This window comes from Zonotrichia leucophrys, chromosome 14 (assembly GCF_028769735.1).
Source record: "Zonotrichia leucophrys gambelii isolate GWCS_2022_RI chromosome 14, RI_Zleu_2.0, whole genome shotgun sequence".
Taxonomy (NCBI): Eukaryota; Metazoa; Chordata; class Aves; order Passeriformes; family Passerellidae; genus Zonotrichia; species Zonotrichia leucophrys.
In genome coordinates, this window is record NC_088184.1 from 5,341,554 (window position 1) to 5,355,178 (window position 13,625).

Consider the following 13,625-nt stretch of genomic DNA (forward strand, 5'->3'; position numbering starts at 1 on the left):
GTTAACATGCTCAGTCACAGTGAGCTGATGTGTTTCCCAGACAAAACACAATATATGGCAGAAAAGGGAATTTTCTGTCCCTTCCAGTGGTTGCTTCCCTGCATTGAAACCCAGCTCCTCCTTCAGTGTTTTTGCAAGTCTGAAGATTTCCCTCTGCCATTGCTTCCATGCTGGAGCATCCTCCGTGAATTTATTCCAGGATTTATTTCATATTGGCAGAAAATATTTATACCAGAACATGAAAATCTCTCATGTGTCTTGTGTCTAAGCATCTTAAAACTCATCTACAAGGCAAATGGGTTATGCAGTGTCATACTATTATAAAGAAGTTATACATATGTAAATCCCTAGGCACTTTTGAAAAGTTCTCCCCTTTTCAGCCTCCTCTGACATCACAAAACTTCAGGCACAATTGTGGTTAAGTTTGCTCATGTGCAACTTTGAGCCTTTTAAGGCTACTGAAATCCCCTGAAATATTTATGTGGCTCAAGTGTTACTCAGAACAATTAGTTCACTGTGTTTCCTCCCTAATCAACATTTTCAATAGGGGAAAACAGTTCACATTACAGAGATCTATAACCATGGAAATTTATGAGGCATACGTGTATTGGCAAAGAAAAATATAAATCCTCTGAGAGTATTTCATCTGCCAGCATTGCAGCAAGCTGCAGTTGGCAGGGTACAGAGTCAGAAACCACTCAAAACCAGCCTGATCCTCACACCAGCTCTGTGAGGCACCCAGAGACCCCAGATGCCCTTCTGGACAGGCCAGGCTCTAATTTCTGGTTCTCGCAATGCACAGACCACGTTCCAGTCTCACTGCCTGACACTTTCTATGCGTATTTTTAAGCATCCCAGGCTAATAACTTGGGTCTATTTCAAAAAAATCACTCAGAAATCAATTAAACAAAATGTTTGTGATGGACATAGAATTATGAACCTACATCAATATCAAGTAATGGCCAAAAGAAATAAAATTGACTGAAATACAGTAAGAAACAGAGCTTCCCAGCTCTGCATTTGATGGAATGATAGACCTAAAATTTAATGGAGAAACTTATAGATGGATGGATGGAAGGATGGATAGATTAGATTAGATTAGATAGATAGATAGATAGATGTTTAAAGATCACAGGCCCACTTAGAAACTGCATTTGTTTTTTCTTCCCTTCATTACATCCATCAACACAATTTCCAGTGTATCTCACCATGCTGTACCCAAGTTTGTGCTTGTGACCCCGAGACCCCTCTCAGTGTCCTCATGCTCCAGCAGGAGGCAAGTGCTCCATCAACACTAATGGTAAAACTAATGGTTACCTCTTAACTCTCAGCTAAAATTGCCTTAATATGTTTAACTGAGGTCTGTAAGATAAGAATTACATAAACATACACAATTCACAGGTCTGGGTTTTCTTACATAGCCAAACAACATGTGGAACAGAGAATATGTAAGCTAACACAGACAACCAAACTCCTTGGCTGAACAGAAAATGCTGCATTTTGCCTCACAGAGCTGCTCAGTGCTGGCAGCACACCCATCCCCACTGCCAGCTGCTGCTTCACAGAGCTCTGTGTGATGTGATGTGCTGCACTGACAGGCAGCCCCTCCACGTGCAGACCTGTGGGCATCCAGAGCACACCCCACAGCTCACAGCCTCCAGAGCTGCTCCAGGGACACCAGCCATCCCAATAAACACCCCAAATCCTCTGCCTGCTACACACCCTCCATCACATCCTCTCATATGGCAGCTGGGAAAGCACCACCACTGATGATGCTGTTTAGAGTTTTAGGGAAAAAATTCTTTTTAAGTCTCAAACATGCTTACAGTAGCCCTAGTCCAGCCAGCAGGCAACACATGGGGAAACAGGCCTGTGGGGAGTGTGACTGCCCTCCCTGATTATCCTGTGTGCACAAACCAGTCTTTCTGGCTCAGCACATCCAGCCTGTGCTCTCAGCAATGGCAGAAGGAGTCACACTGTGCTGCAGTGGCTGCAAAACCGCAGAGCCAGCACGGGCACGTGTGCGGGGCTGCGTTTCGTGCCTATTACACACAACAAAACTATTCACTGCCTGTGAGTTCCAGAGCCACGGCCCCGTGCTGTGCTGGGCAGCACAGAGCTGTCCAGAACCACAGGCACTGTTGTTGTGTTGTTTGTGGCTGCTCTGTTAGTGCTCAAAAGCCAGCACAGACCACAGCAAGGGAAGGGCTGTCACTGCCATATCTGCTGAAAAATCCCTCACCACGATTTCTTCTCCTGGGAAGATGAGAAGCCTCAGAGAAAAAAACAATATTATCTAATTTGCTTCTCCCTCTTTTGCTGCTTTGGAATGTGGCTGGAGATTGGTTACCAACAGGTGCAGGTTTGATTGGGTTCATGCGAATTGTTTTTAATTAATGACCAATCACCATCAGCTCTGTCGGACTCTGAGGAGTCAGTCACAAGTTTTTTATTATCATTCCTGTTAAACCTTCTGTCTGTACCCTTTCTCTGTTCTTTAGTATAGTTTTAGTATAGCATTCTTTAATATAATATCATAAAACAATAAACTAGCCTTCTAAGAACATGGAGTCAGATTCATCAATTTCTCCTTCCTGGAGAGATACCACAGGAAATACCTGGAAATACCAGGAAATTTCACCCCCAGCAAATACCACAAAGGGGCAACTCAAGCTTTTCAGGCAAGGTAAAAATCAAGTGTTATAGTTGAAAAAAAGCAGGCAAATCTTGAGGCGTGTACATTCTTCAGGTATAAAACTAAACTTCCATATAGCAGCACATGTTTAATAGGAAATTATACCAAAGTTTTGCGTTAGAGTAATCACTACCACAAAAAACTGCATCTACTTCAATCACAGGGGAAATGGGACACACAAGCAGAGCAAACACTGCACGCAGGAGCAGCAGTGAATGCCTTTATGAAGGATTGTTTTGATTCAATTTACCTGTTTAGCCACATGCTAATAGCTACATGACCTTACAAAACTGGGCCAGAGCCACTACCAAGAGAGATGTGAGATCAGTAAAGAAACAAAGACAGGGATATATTTAACAGTGCCTTTGTTATTTTTATCTAGAGCAATGCTTTGTGTGAAACCCAGTGTTACACAGCTGAGGATCCTCAGGGTCTGCCTGCCTCAGGAACAAGCCCCAAGTCCAGAACAAGCCATCTCATGGGAGTGCATGCACATCTCGTGGGTTCACCCTGGTCCTGGTGGCCAGGAGAGCCCAGACTGCACAGCTCCACATCATGGGGTACCAGAGAGGGCTCCTCCTCAGGATCCATGCCAGGGAACAGGCAATGCAGCCACACTGCAATGTTCAAGAACAAATTTGATTAAAATCCCAGATCCCAGCTGTACCAGTCTAGTGAGTGTCCAGCAAAACCACTTTTGTCCCCATGGGGCTGTGGAAAGTGCTGAGACAGCTCTGCACTACCTTTGTCTCTAATTTCATTCCTCTGGGATGTTTTTCAGGTGAGGTTTGTCTACCTGAAGAGCTTGAGGGATGGAAGGGAAGGTGAGCTTGTGAAAAATGGGCAGTGCAGGCAGCAGCATGGTGACATTGTGATGCTGAGATGCTGCTGGCAGTGCCTGGGCAGCAGCTCTGCCAGATTCAGCCTGGACTGGGTTCCAGCAGTGAGTTCCTGCCCTGAAATCCCTGCTGCCATGGCTAAAATACCCTGCAGTGGATCACACATCCCCAGGGACAGAGACCATGTTTGTCTAAGGCTGGTACAGGGAGGAAAGAAAAAAATCAATGTAAAAAAAATGTATCAGAAAACAGTGGAACGGCACAAATATTTAAGTATATCAAGATACTTCTTCTACTCCTGGTGTCCTAAACATTGGTGAGAATAATTTCTAGGACTGACACAGTTCCTAGGGTAGGGAAAAATCATCCTTCTGTATAGAAAAAAAAGAGAACATCTTACACATGAGACCTGTGTAAGATTCAAACACACTTTCTGGAACATCATATAGCAGAAAATCAATATTCACTCTATTTTCTGTCTCCCCAACCTGTAAAATGAAGAATCCACTACTTTAATAGTTTGAAACAACTTTAAGAACTGCTCCTACCAGTCTCCATCACAAAGAGGCTCCATGAAAAGTCTATCACCATGTTTCATTATTCTCATTGCTAGATTTCCTTCAAATATTGGAGAAAATAAAGTCACAGTCTCCACAGTTGAGTAAATTTTGCCTTTCCTGGCTGAGATCAGCAGAGCTCCTGCTCTGGACCTGCCACTGCCCAGAAAGGCACTGCCTTGATGAGCTGGGTGAGAAGATCCAAACCATGTATTTAATGTGTATTTACACTCCAGCAACAGGCATAAATTTTGTAAACAGGAAATTCTTTGACGTTGCTTTCTGGCAGTTTCATTTACTCTTTTAAGAAATTGACAAGTTGAAATCACGCCCAAGACTTACTTTTATCAAATGACTGATGTAACTGAAAACAAATGCCTTTGACCAGCTTTCTGAAGTCATATCATGAAGGGAAAGGCAGCAGACAAGAAGCACTGAGAAGGCAGGAGCTCATAAAACAATATAGTCCATTTTGCCAGAGGGCCTCCATCAGCGTGACTGGCTGTGCAATGTAAACAAACCAAACATTAAACCAGGACTGACATAAAAAGAAAATTCCTCCCCCACTGGACAGGCAAGATTAAATGTTTATTTCCTGGACACAGTCTAGTCTTAGTCTAGTCATCTTAAATAGCAAATGGCAAAGAATTTGAAACCTTGGGAAAAGCAGCACTCCTGGAAATCAGAGTTGTGCCTGGAGGAACACCCCATGGCAGAGGGGTCACCATGCCTCCCACCCTGCCTAAAGCCAGCTCTGGGAAGACATGGTGGACATCAGATGCTGAATGGGCTGCAAACCTCCTGCAAACAGCCAACTGGTATACTGTCTTTGGAAGCAGAGGTTCCCACTCCAGTTCTCAGCAATTTCATGTTTTGGTTTTGCTGTTAGTCACCAAGATCTGCAGTTGCAGCAGGCAGCTGCAGCCTGTCCTCCACCATGGGATGAGTACACCATGGCTGATGTGACAAGTGGCTGAGAAGGACAGACCCTTTGCTAGAGGCTCTGCCAGCGTGCTGTGGGAGCTCTCCCCACGCTGGCCACGCTCCTCTGGAACCTCCTGGCTGCAGCCCCATCAGTGAGTGCCCCATCCAGCCTGGCTTCAGCTCCCAGGCAGTCCCATGTATTTTGGCACACAAGCTCTCACCTGGATAACACCAGCACACACTTTGCTTCCCTCCTCAGGACCAGCCTTAACTCTTAGTGCTCTGTCACTTCCCCAGTCATGTGCTGCTCATGAGACATGGCACAGGACCAGCAAGGTTTAATATTCCAGAGGAAATACCAGGTCAAGGTTCTCTGTTTCCCTTGGTCCTGCACAAAGCGCTCTGTGATCAGATCAGGCATGGAGCCATCGGGGTAGGGAACACGTGGTGCACACAGGCCTGCTTGCTTTTTCCAGAGAGAGGTAATAGAGCCCTCCCTTGCAGTTCCCAATCCCCTGGGGATTTAACTGCAGGTTGTTTTGTTCTCTCTGTGCCTTCACCCCTCGGCTATCTGATCACTGGGAGGCTGCAGCTCAAGCCCAGGTTTACCTTCCCAGATCCCAGTGCTGGGCAAGAAGTATGGTCACAGGCCACCAATTATTGCCCAAACAGCTGGGCAAGCACCCAAAGGCCAAATTCATAATTGCTGTCCTTGAAACAGCCCTATTTAAACATCTGTTGAGACCTTGACCCTATCACCAGCTCCTCCCTGCAGAAATACACAATTCAAGGTGAGCAGAGCCTAACACTCGCACCATGGGTCAAAAATTTAATGTTCATTTTCTTTAGACTTCTATTCAGCTTCCAAACTGCATTAATAATGCAAGAGCTTCAACGTGAGTGGCACTACACCCAAGACAATCATTATTTTTTAAAGATTGGATAGGTTACTTTGTTATATATATATTTATCTATCTATATTTTAAATCGACCCAAAGAAAAAAAGCTGCTGTGCAAACCAGTGACAAATAAAGAACCAGCAAAGCCCTGGAATCCATCAGTAGGACCGTAGCACTGAGGAACCACAGGGATGCAGCTGATTTCTGTGAGGCAGGAGGGGTTTGCAGGCTGCTGAAGCCTGTCCATTAGAGCAGGCTCAGGCTCCCGGGCAGCACCCACGCCCCACCTACCCCGGGGCACTGCAGCCAAGCCTGGGCAGATGCGATCTGACTCACATGGGATTGCACAGCTTCCCTCGGGGGGGCAAACACACCACTTTAGTGTGCTCCACATGCCCCAAAAATGACAGAAACGAAAGCTGAGTGTCTCCCTGCACAATGCAGAGACAAAGAAAGCGTCAGTTTGGTTCCTCTCCCGGCTGCCACCGAGGCGTGCACGATGCTCCGAGGTGTCACCTCCTGTCAGAGGGGATCCCATCTCTGCATCTTCTGCACCTTAGCCTTTTTCTCAACCAGTAGCAGAGGGGAAAAACCAAGATCACAGCAGAAAGTGATCCAGCTCTGCTTGTTTACAAAAGCCAGGAGGCATCTGTTTATTCTTGGGAAAGGGAGGCTGTGGGAAGCGATGGTGAACACAGCGCCGGCTGCTCGCTGGGCTCTGCAGGCCAACGTGGGCTCCAGCAGGCCAGCCACAGGCACACACGGCCAGAGAAGGAGAGCAGCACACAGACAGACACTGGAGCTGCCTGGCCTGCTGAGGATGGCTCAGACAGACCCTGGGAGCTGCTGAGGATGGCTCAGACAGACCCTGGGAGCACTCCCTGGCCTTCTGAGTGTGGCTCAGACAGACCCTGGAGCTCTCTGGTCCGCTCAGGGTGGCTCAGACAGGCCCTGGGAGAGCATCTTGCCCAGCTGAGGCCTCTCCAGCCGCGCCCAGGAGCCCCCACAGCCCCGGGAGCGGAAAGCTGGGAGCTGCAATCACTGCGGGAGGGGAGGAAATAAAGATCACTGATCCCACATGGGAGTTGCCTCAGAAACCAGGAAAAGACACAGCGAGAGGAGGAAGCAGAACAATTGTCTCTGCCCTGCTCTGAGAGAAAAGGCAAAGCAGTTAGTCAGATGAATGCTTTCTGTTTTTCATTCTATCTGGACAGTGCTGGGGACTGATGCATCATGCAAACCCAAATCACCTCTCTGCAGCTCTCCTTTCTTTACAGTGCTTCAGCTGGGGTTTTTGTTTGGTTTTCCATATCAACCTGTTGCAAAAAGCAGGATTTCAGTTTTTAAAACTGTTGTGCAGAAAGAAAAACAAGCATTTCATTCCCTTTTTTTTTTCCTCTTCAAAGACTGCCACCCCTGTGCTGTGCACAATGCTGTTCCCAGCCTACTGGCCCCAGGAGGTGGCAGCTGCCACCCCAGGATGGGATGTGATCCCCACTCATCCTTCCCCTTGATGTTTATGGGCTTTACACTTTGCAAGCTGAATTCTTCTCCTTAGTCTCTGCCAGAAACCTTCCAGATGAGGGGCAGATTAATCAACAACTCTCACCACCAACATCCAGAATATTTATCAACCTAGACTTGAACAGTTACGATACCAATAAATTTTGCCAATGCTGATCCCCATCAGTCCTTTCCCAAGTTTCAAGCAGTTACTATCAATCTCTGCCAACTCTACTCCATGCTCAGTGATTCAAAAACCATTCCTTACAGAAATTTGAGACAAAAATAGACAAAAAGATGCAATAAACAACTTCAGCTTTCACCCTGAAGACACCCCAGCCACAATAAAAGAGACCCCAACCCCTTCTGCACCCCACAGCCCACTCAGGGTGAAATGGAAGCAGGGGAAGGATTTATTTACTTCTGTCACTGTCAGGCTTGGCACCAAGAACAACCTTGGCACAGCCTGCTGGTCCTATCACCTGGAAAGAGCCCCACACACCACATTTCCTCCCAGGAACCACATTTGGTGGGGTGCACAAACAGGGCCTGGCAGTTTAATGTTAGAGAGCTCTACTGAAGCAGATACCTTCATGTTCATGGTAGGTTTCATTTTACAGCTGGATATAAAACCTGGATTCACCCTAAGGACAGCACTACCCAAAGCCACAGTGGTAAGAGACAGAAGGCAGCATCACCTGGCCTTATCTGGTTAATTTCAAATTAGTTTCAGGTAAGCATTTCTGTGTTACATGCACATAAAGGAGAGGATGGTGCTGGTCAAAACATTTACAGCCCTGGGCACAGCAGAGGCAGAAGCTCAGGGCACTGCAGGGTAGCTGCAGCCAGCAGCAGGTGCCCAGGACGGGGGGGACGGGGCAGCATCACAACCATGCCCTGGGTCACCTCACACGTGGGTATCACAGCACACACGGGCCGTGGGACGAGCTCCTGCCTCAGCTCTGCCCCTGCAAGGGGCCACCTGGGAAAAACGTGCTTTCTCTCCTTTACACCCCCACGTAGAAAGTGAAAATAAACCCATTGTCAGAGAACAGGCTCATCTTTCCCACAGTTCCTGTGGCACACACAACTTTTTCTTCCTGTAAACACCCAAAGCCTTCATATGAGTTGGGGCTTTTTTTAACTTTTTTGCTGTATATTAGTTAAACCTCTTCAGATTTAATGATATACTAAGAGGTATTTGTGAAAGCCCAAGCCCTCTGCAGCTACATTAACAGGCCTTGCTATCGTCCATTATTAATAATCAACAGAAGGAAAGAAATTATGTTTGCCAAACATAAGATAATAATCAGAAAGTAATGGTTAAGAACAGCAGTCAAAAAAATCCTTTCAACCTCGCAAAAATTACAACTAGGAGAGTCACGTCAAAGCAGCCTGAAAGTTTTCTGAGACTCTCCAAGAAATCAAATCTAGCACCACAAAAGATTTCGCAAACATTTCTCAGAAGTAGCTCGACAGATCCAGCAAAAACAGTATCAGAAAAGAGCTCCAAATCCCCTCCTTGGAAGCCAAATTCAGAGGCACAGATCCAAAAATCAGCCTCGGAGGCTTCTCTGCAAGAGCAAGAAGTGACACGCACACACATCCAACATGCCAAGGGAGCACGATTAAAGGGTTGCTTCCCGATTTTTTTGTTTTCCCCGTTCTCCTGAGCAGAAGCGCTGACTGTAAGAGCGGGCAGTTCACGCTACAGCCCCAGAGTGTTTAGCGAGGCTCCGAGTTCTGCAGTGCCCCTGTGAGCAGCCAGCGCTGGCTCCTTTCTCTCCCCAGGGCTCCAAAGCGCTGGTTTAGCGCTCTTTGTCTCGCTCGCCATCTCCAAAACGAGCCATCCTCCGAGTAACAACATCACACCGCCGCTCCAAAGCGCAACAAGACGGCGAAAGTGCTAAAAACCCGCAACAAACAAACAAACCAAAACAAAGGAAACTGGCGCTGATCTCTGAGACGAAATCAATCCACCACTCCGGAGGAGGAGAGGGCGGCACCGGCACCTCCCGGGCGCTCCCCGAGCCCGCTCCCCCCGGCCCGGCCACCCAAACCCCCGAGGGATGCTCGGTCCGAGCCCCCGGGACAGACCCCGCTCACCTGGGCTGGGCTGGACGGGCTGGCGGCGGCCCCGCTGCCCGGGCTGTGTCGGGCTGGCCCGCTCGCTGTGCCGGGAGGGCCGGGCCGGGCCGGGCCAGCCCCGCTCCGCCCCGCTCCGCCCCACTCCGCCCGGGGACACCTGGCCCGGCCAACAGCGCCGCAACTTGTCCGGGCTGCTGCGGGCACAGAGCGCCGGCACGACAGTAACACACAGCAGCCGAGTGGAATCGGTGCGAAGGGAAGGATGGCACGGGCACAGGGCTGAGTGGAACCAGCGGAGTTCCAGATGGATAATCCTGCCTGGTGAACCCTCCCCAATGGTGCGGTGGGGACGCGGAACGCGGCTGTGCTGTGCGCTGTGCCGAGACAGCACACGGTGTGTGCTCTGTGCTGGCATCGTTTGGGTGTGCTTGGCATCCCCTGCACGAGCAGAGCTGTCACACAGAGCCTGCAGCAGGACAGCTGATGGCACAGCCCAGGGCGGCAGTGACAGCAGGCTCCCAGTTAATGGTCACAGACTTTACTGGGAGCACAAAAATCCCCCAGAGATCTTGGGACAAAGCGTGCTGTCTTCATCCAGCATCCAGCTTCAGCAATGCTTTCATTTGTGAATTATTTCCCTAGCTGATAATAACCCACAGTATTTTTAAAATGGTTTTACAAAGAGAGCTTAGAAAGTTAATCCATTCTAGTTCTTTTCCACTTGTAGATACCAGACAAAGCATGCCCTCATATCATTACAAAGGTAAGGCTATGGAGACAGAAGTATACACTCTTTTAGCTGGCCAAAATCACACAAGAAACAGCACAAAACAATTTGTGATAAAACTACTGCGCACAAGCCTTAGTAGGGTTGTTTTTTTTTTTTTGAGGAAAAGCAAACAGAAGACCCATAACAGAGTGTGTTTGGCCTGAGACAGAGCATCTAGAAAAGGCTTCATAAAATGCAGCAACCAGCTTCCTATGTCAACCACATGGTTCCCTTCCAAAGTACTTTACCTCTCCATGCCATTCTGTTCCACACAAGATCTCACATCTTTCTAAGGTACAGTTACAGGACTGATGACTCCTTTTGCTTAAAATATTAATTAAAGCTACAATTAAATATTTATTCCTGGCAATCTTTTCTCCTTTGTTTTGTGTGCCAAAACTGCTTTTTCCAAGGTGGAGGAGGATGAGTGCACTGCATGAGCAAGCACTGTTCAGAGCAGTCCCCCAGCCACACAATCTGGGAATGCAGCTGTGCTTTCCTCGAAGGTTCAGCACTCCTGAGTCATCCCCCTTGCTTCCCTCTCTCCCTCTGTTTCTCAGACACAGAGCTCATGGGAGTTCCATGGTAATGGATGCCCCCAGCCTCAGGCTGGTTTCCAACAACAGGGGGGGGGTTTGAGGGACCCTCCTGTGGGTGTGAGTGCAGTGTACCCCCAGCTAGGAAATGGGAATTTGCCTACCTCTTTTTTTCTCCAACAGCTGCTGGAGACAGGAGTGGTTCCAGCTTCCCCAACTTGTCTCCCCGTTCTTCTCCTTTCTCCCAGCACAATTACTGGCCATCAGTTAATCATTTCCAGCCCTCGTGCCTACCTTGCTCGTCCTGTCGCTGGCGTGGGGGGCCGGCAGCAGGGCAGCTCCTTCCCAGGATGCAGGCAGGGCTGGGGATGTTCCCCAGAGCCAGTGCTGCTGGCTGGGCCAGCAAGGAGCACCTCGCAGCTGGGAGGAGGGCAGGAGGAAGGCCAGAGCTGCAGGACTCACCTGCCTCTCTCCTCCCTGCTCACTCAGACACAGCTCTGGGCTGTTGCAGGGACTGAGCACTTCCCTCAACAGTCCTGACAGGAAAAAAAAACCAGAAGGATTTCTTGATAGCATAGCATCATTATACCCCTTTTCATTCATTTAAAGTATTCAAAGTGCAATTACTTACACAATTTGAGTCAAGGAAATGAGTGTGTAGGGGGAAGATGTATCAGGTAATGTGATTCATTAGTAATGGTGGGTGATACATGTCCCTGTGCTGCTGCAAGGATGAGGAGGCTTCAACAACTCTTAAATAATTAGATGGGTGCTGCTTGTCAACACAGGGCAAATATTGCCCACCTTTATTGAAAAGGCATGAATTGGTCTAGGGTTGCTCCACACATCACAAAGGCAATCCTGATTTCCAGTTGGGCTTCAGAACTATTTAATCTGAGAGCTATGGTTGGCACAAGCACAGGGAGTGTAGGCTGGACATGAATGAACTGTGCCTGGAAATTAGGAACAGGCTCTTAAAGATTAGAGCAATAAGACTGTAATAGAGAATAATAGGAGGAAAAGTACCCTTAACTCCTTGAATATGAGGCATATTAAGTATGCTTCAGTCCAGATTGCTCTATTGCACTTCATGCTCTCATGTCCAGTCCCAGTGCTGGCTGGAACCCACATTGTGCCAGCCCCAAGAGTGGGATCTGCCTTTCACTTAAGGCTGTTTACTACATAATGGGATACACTCATTCTATTTTACCAGATCCATTTTTTCCTATCAGGCATCTGACAAGTTATTGTGTGCTCTCACTATCTTAATCATCTGTAATTCTGAATCATGCTTCAAATGAGCTCTGATCAGTTTGCAAAGCGTAGGAACTGAGGATGTCTCTGCTACTCAGATAAATCATAGCAGCAAGACCCAGGGAAAATATACTCGCAAAGAAACAAGTCATCCTCTGTGGTTAGGGTTAAAATTCAATTCACGTTTACAAAAAGTAGAAATAACCTTGCAAATAGTTTACAGAGATTTGAAATAATAAAAACAAAGACCCAGATTGCCATATAGTCATCAATAACACTGTGTACTGAGAGTAGCACTAACACAACCTTCTCAAAAAGAATTTAACAAACATCTTTCCACCTTTCCCTCAGGGGAGGATTTAGCCCCCACACTTAGTTATCAAATCCAGAGCACTCCTAATAATAGGGTGAGGAATTAGTTCCTGAGCCCCACAGCCAAGCCTGGGACACAATGTCACGGACAAGGAGTAGGTCAGCTCCAGGCTGTAATCAGCTCCCATTTTGTCATCCTGGAAGGTGTAGCAAAACCCTACCAAACAGGTATTGCTCAACTCCTAATCTGGCCAGCTGGCTATTTCATTTGCCTAGTGAAACACTGACAGCTGGCACAAACTTGCCTTGAGCAGGGATATCTTCTTATGTTCCTTTTTCTTTTTCTTACACTAAAACAGTTCCAGGTTCTTTATCAGAAAACAAGGGGCTCCACACCAGTGCAGAAGTCATCAGTGAGCAGGTTGGCAGGTGGCACAACCCACCCAGTCGCTGCAGATTATTTTTTCTCTTTGCTATCTTTTTTTCAGGTTCCCCTCCTTCTAAAGAAGAATTATGTTTATCATGAGCAGAGGAATCTTTTGATGCTTCACATCAGTCAGAAGCTACACAGCTACCAAAGATTTTAAGGTCAGTCAGGCTGTCTCTCTGTTGGTCCTGGTACAGTCACCTAACATTCAGCTCTCAAATCTGATTTTTCAGATCGTTTGTCTTCACAGTCAAAAGGATAAGTTTTTTACTTCAGGAAAAATAACACCTATGGATTGTGCTGAAGTGGAAGCACAGAAAATCTGAGCTTTTCAGCAAGGTGAGCTCCAGGGAAATTGGGATGTTTTAAGACCACATCTTGTCTTTTTGATGGTTTTACTTCTCATGCAAAAGGCTTCCTTAAAATAACCCAGACCCATTCCAGTAGAAAAACATGGCCTTAAAGAAGAACTCTTTCTGTAATTTGCTTTTTATTTTGTTAATATTGACTGCCTGACACAAATAAAATACTGTCCCCTGCTCCCTGCTCTTCAGCTGCCATCTTCTACCCTTACTCTCAGTGGTTATCCCCAGCTGCCTCAGTGGCCACTCTGCCTGCCCTGTGCAGACTGACATCCCTCAGCCTCTGCCCTTCCTGAAAGCCTCTCCTGTGCTTCCAGCCAGCCCTGGCCAGCTCAGCACTGCACCCACCCTCAGAGCTGTTTGCCAGGAACTCCGCACCACGTGCCAAGCACCTTCCTTTCCATTCTTCACTGAGACCCCAGGGTTTGCATGGGGCAGGCTGAGGGGCAGGCAGGAGCTG

The 13,625-nt window shown here is 47.6% G+C and overlaps 1 protein-coding gene across 2 annotated transcripts in view; it reads right to left on the minus strand.

Annotated features, from left to right (window-relative positions):
- The window catches only part of CARHSP1 (calcium regulated heat stable protein 1), a 37,233-nt gene extending 25,914 nt beyond the window's left edge, over positions 1 to 11,319 (minus strand). The window contains exon 1 of one of the 2 annotated variants that reach the window (XM_064726217.1): positions 11,105 to 11,319. The gene's annotated coding sequence lies outside the window, so the exon portion shown is untranslated. Of the gene's footprint in view, positions 1 to 9,523; positions 9,678 to 11,104 lie in introns of those variants that run through there. The other variant, XM_064726219.1, reaches the window with a different exon arrangement.
- Between the last annotated feature and the right edge of the window lie 2,306 nt (positions 11,320 to 13,625).